The 5,598-nt window shown below is 41.3% G+C and overlaps 1 pseudogene; it reads right to left on the bottom strand.

The window, feature by feature from the left end:
- Positions 1–3,345: 3,345 nt before the first annotated feature.
- Positions 3,346–3,941, bottom strand: LOC147446441 (uncharacterized; annotated as a pseudogene).
- Positions 3,942–5,598: the final 1,657 nt, after the last annotated feature.

Consider the following 5,598-nt stretch of genomic DNA (forward strand, 5'->3'; position numbering starts at 1 on the left):
GCTCCTTGCTTGAGGGCGCCGAAAACTCAGATCTGAGATCTGAGTTTTTGGGCGCGCTCGGTTATTTTTTTAGCCCAACCGGCGTCGCTATGAGCGTCGCAAATTTCTTTGTAAATTTGCGACGCTCATAGCGACGCCGGGAATTTTTTTTTTGAGCGTCGCTGTGTGAGCGTCGGTAATATGAATAGCCTCTTGTAGTGAAAGCAAGGGCTGGCTCTAACTCGAGGTAAGTGCAAAGTGGGAGTAGCAACATCTATTGGTAGTAATATGTTGCATAGGGGCCGTGTGGCACATGCTGCTGCAACACTTCATTGTATATGTTGCTTTGCTGTAGCTACAATAATAATTGCCTTGGGGTAGTGCAACCCCCCCCCCCCCCCCCCCCCGTGTGTGTGTGTGTGTGTGTGTGTGTGAGTGTGTGTGTGTACAACAAAAGCCGACGGTTGAAGTGTCCTATCAAAGTCAATAGCCATGGAATGCTGCTCCCTTGCTCTTGATTAACAAATGCAGGGTGCACCCCAATACGTAAAGCCAAAGCCGACGGCTAAAGCATCCTTCCAAAGCAGATAGCCATGGAATGTTTCTCCCTGGACCCTTGCTCTTGATCAACAGTTGTAGAGTGCACCACTTGTCCCCATTTTGCTTTCCCTCTTGGTTCTCTCTCTCTCTCTCTCTCTCTCTCTCTCTCTCTCTCTCTCTCTAGTGATAACAATGAAGAAACATTTGATTATAGTGATTAAATAGGTGCGGTATTTTACACGATATATGCGTAACCGGGGGGAATTGGTAGTTCTGTAGAATGTCTGCAGGAGTAGAATGCTTATCAAAGATTTTGTCCATTTGGGATTTTAGGCTGCAGTATTCTCCTCTAGGATCCTTAGATCTTGGAGCACCTAGAATGGTTCCCCCAGACGCCTTACTGTTGAGGTGGCCAGCCTCCTTGAGGATGTTGATCTTGGCAGAGCTCACCTATGATGGTTTTCAATGCCCGCGGGTGGTCAAGGGATGCCTGGGGCGGCATCAAGGCACACTACATGGGTAGAGAATCACTTCTTAGGGGTTTTACAAGAATGCATCCTGGGGAAACAGAAATCTTGAGGGTTCTATAGTCTCGTGCAGATGGGTGCAGACTGGAGTAAGAGGCAACCCCAACCAACAATATTAGAGAGACTCCATCGTGTACAACTACCAAACAAACACAATGGTTAAGACCTTTTCAACCATCCCCGGTGAGCCTCACAACTACCCATCAGGAGGATTGTCGGTAATGCTACCACTGCACGCAGATGCCGAGAAAGTGTATGGCACCAATGTGGAGGTCTCGGTGTGCAAAGGTGCACATCCCAACTGGTTCCTCTACCCAGCGTCGTTTTTGCCTGCGTCGCAAACATGTAACTGCATCTTTGTCACCGGCGCAGATCTGCCTGCATGGAACATGGAGGAGACGTCATTCCACCAGGCAATGTGAGACATGGTGCATTGTAGATTTTGGTGTGAGTCTCGTGAGCTCACTATGCACTCCTTCTTGCAGGGGCTCTGTTGCATTAGAGCGACTACGCCTGCCGCTCACTGTTGCCTGCCTTCTCTCTCTCTCTCTCTCTCTCTCTCTCTCTCCCCCCAGCCTGTTTGCCTCCTTGCATAAATGGTTGTTCATATCCCACAATGCTCACCAATGTTCCCGGTAGCTCCCGGATCTCCCCCCCCCCCCCCCCCCCCCCAAGCCTGTTTGCCTCCTTGCATAAATGGTTGTTCATATCCCACAATGCTCACCAATGTTCCCGGTAGCTCCCGGATCACCACCCTTGAATTCTCTTTCACCGTCACCTTGCATGCCTGAATTCGCTTCCCAATAATAGAGTAATATAGATCCTTCTTGCAATGATAGATGTGAAACTATCTTAGAACATTTTGGACACTCTAATTGTGTTCTTATGCAACAAACCCAATGTTGTATATACGCAGTCATGTTCATATCAAATCATTTTCTTGCGCTTATTATGTACAACTTACTTTTGTAAATTAGGCTTTCACTTCATTTTCCATTTAAAACAAGGTGAGAAGGCACGAAGGCATGCTAAGTTAAGGGGAGATGAGGGAGAGTAAGCTTAAATATGTGCCCATAATCACATGGAGTTTTTGTTGTGATTTTATATAGAATTGTATGATCTACTATACATACTAGCTCTCATGACTTGCCTACGGCGGGTCTTGCTCACTCTTACATATAACGGTAAGGTATCCAGTGGTGCTTAGGCATGCCAACACTGTCTATATAAGCTTTATATTCAGAGAGAGAGAGAGAGAGAGAGAGAGAGAGAGAGAGAGAGAGAGAGAGAGGCAATACATTGATCCTGTCCTTCTCTCTCTATATGATTTGTAGCCCATTTCATTGTGTTCCAAGAGACACACCCCTAGACGCACATTTTGTTGGGGTTCATCAACATAATGATCTCTCTCACAAACATGCTCTCAAATAGAGAATAAGCACACACTCCATGATCAAACTCAGCAAAAGACACATTCAAATAATTTCAGAGTCAGCAAACAGAACATAGAGAAAAGATCAGATAGAGAAAAGAACACCATGGCTAAAGCTTCTCTCTCATTCCCTTAATCAAAACTCATCCAAATACAAGTGTTAACTGATGGTTATAACTATCCAACCCAAAAATGTTCTTGACATAAAATATTAGACTCAGCAAAAACCGACCTAACAAAAATCCAACCTGGCAATATTTCGACCCAACAAATATCTGACTGACCAAATATCAGACTCAACAATAATTAGAGTCAGCAAATATCTGATTGCCCAAATATCAGACTCAACAATAATTAGAGTCAGCAAATATCTGATTGCCCAAATATCAGAGTCAACAATATTCAAAGCAACATTATTCAGAGCAGCATTCCAATTTCAGACCCAACAATATTCAGACTCAACATATAATATCCAGTCAACACATGGCACGTCCCGGTGGTGGATTTCGTAGAAATCCGACTCGGATCCACATATCCCTTGATCAAAGTCAAATGCCTTATCCTATTTTCCCAAAAGTACCTAGTTACTATATAGCATAAACTATAGTGCCTGGAACCTAATCCAAGATATACAAATACACCATACAACACTATGACAAACTCAATGCTAGGATCTTCATATGAAGCAAAGTGTAGTGCCTGGTACTTAAACCAAGGTACACAAAATACATCATAGCGAGAAACTAAACATCGCCCAAAATTTTCCCAAAGGATTATATCACATGAGAAAATGAACTTATGAAACCAGGACTAAATAAGTATGTCCTTTCTCCAAGAGCATGAAGTAAACATTAGTAGAATCAGCCTCTACAACCTCTGAAACATGAGAATCTGACTCTGAAAATTAGGTTTTTGCAATCCAAGCACCAAACTCTGAATATCCTCTTCTATCTTCAAACCTCCTTGAATTTGAAAATCTGCATATTTAGCCTTCAACAACATGTGCATAAAGACATAATGCTCCCAACATCCAAATAAAAGATGATCCACATGATCCATAAATATTTGTTCTTCAAAATCAAGCAGTTTAGGTAAACCTGAGACAAAACAACTGCTTCCACATGAAACAATCATTCCACTCAGTAAACTCTGTAATTTTGTCATGTAAAACATCCAAAATATCACATCCCCTTGATTTCCACTTGACTTTTGCAAAATCAGGAAAAAAACCCTCTTTGCCTGATCATTATCAATCTGCAAAATCTGATTTAAACAATATGAATATAGATCATTGAGTCATCAAATGCAACATCTTGCATCTGCAAAATCTGATTAGCAACTTCTGCATTGAGAAAATCTGCAATATGCACTTCATACATAGAAATCTGATCTCAAGAAACTCTAAAATTTTGAATATCTGCAACTTTTGAGTTTGAGAATAAGCTCATACAACTGGTATGCATCTCCATAATCAAATTTAGCCACCAATTTGAAGCAAATAACACTTCTAACAAATCAGACTTCACCTGATAATGATCTAGAATTGGTTCCATATGAAAAAACCTCTTTGCAACCATCAAGCAATGCTTCTTCAACATATGCAACATCTTAGGATACCGATACTTTGCTTCAAAATCTGATTTAGGCTCCAAAAACCACTTTCTTGATTTTGCATATTCAAGAAATGTTAGCAGCAAGCTAACTCGAATATCATTTTTCGGAGCTTTCATTGTAAAAGTACTTATTATTTTGATGAATCAGGAATATTGTAACTCCTATTTTTTGGATAAAGATTGTAACTGATGAGCTGGGGCTACAAGCTTCCAGATTGTATCAACCTGTTTTTAGCTAGACCTCCCAGATTATTAGTTTTGACCACCAAAAACCTTGGCTAAGGTATAAAGGCCAATTTTTGTAAGTTTTTCATAAGTTTTGGATAATAGAAACACAGCGTGAGCTAACGACGCTCACTTCTCTCCTTCTCGTGCTTCCTACTCTCTTTCCGGTTGTCACATTGCAGTGCCATATGCTGCATTGTAACCGCAGGTAAAAGCTCTATGCATTGACGTAAGCATTTCATGGTAATCCGTAGCTGTTGGCAATGCTGACCCGCGGTCTAATTTCATCATAAGTTGGAATTTAAGCTTTAAAATCATAAACTAAGTATAGGCGGGGTATTGGGGGATCATTGCTAAGAATTTAGATGCATTTTGGGTCGAAAACGACTAGGTCAAAAACTCACTGCTGTTAATAATCACGATTTTTCCACTTGACCTAAAGTGAGATATGAGACCATAAGCATGTGTGTTTAGGTTTTATAAACATGTCGTAGAAGTTTCATAACATTTGGATGTTGTTTGATTCTATGACGGATGTGATTTGTTTGCCGATGAGCGATTAGCTTTTGGTGATTTCAGTCATTTGAGCGTAGCCTTAGTTAGATGCGAGTTGTTTGTTGTTTTCCAAGAGATTGACAACCTCTCATAGCCTTTACGCACTAGTCGAGTCAGCTTTGTCCCATGGATTGACAATTATATTCGTGGTTCTCGCTATATCTGCAATAAGATAGGAGTGAGGTTAGACACCCGTCCCACATATGGCGCCGCTGCCGGGGATCGAAGAGAGCTAAACTAAGGAAAAACACGAGTGTCTTGGTAGTTATCCTTTAACTTCCTCTAGGATCTCCTAGACTCAAAAGTTTCTTTTTAAAATCACAATATAGCTTAAGATGGTTGTCTTTTGCTGTTGTGTAGAGGTAGCTTGGAAGCAGGTTGTACTTGCTAAGTACCTTTAGGATTACAGGATTGTAGAATTAGATTAGGATTTTGGGAATGATTGATGGACGAGACAAGTCTTGAGATCCATAAAAACAAGAAAACGAGTGTTTGTGGACACTTTCCACAACCCCATTGCAATAGAACCTAGGAGTTGGGTAAGTAGAATTCGAGGTGGGATTTCAGAACATTGCTCGCTCCAAAAGAATCAATTGAGAGTTGTTTATGTGAAGTTGCAAAATTTTAGGTCTACGCCTAGCAATAGCACCAGAAGACTATCAACCACTCAATCCGACTAGAGAGTATGCTTTAAAAGTTGTATGAACCAGTGATTAAGCTCAACGAC

This window comes from Adiantum capillus-veneris, chromosome 12 (genome assembly GCF_014529385.1).
Source record: "Adiantum capillus-veneris isolate H3 chromosome 12, ASM1452938v2, whole genome shotgun sequence".
Taxonomy (NCBI): Eukaryota; Viridiplantae; Streptophyta; class Polypodiopsida; order Polypodiales; family Pteridaceae; genus Adiantum; species Adiantum capillus-veneris.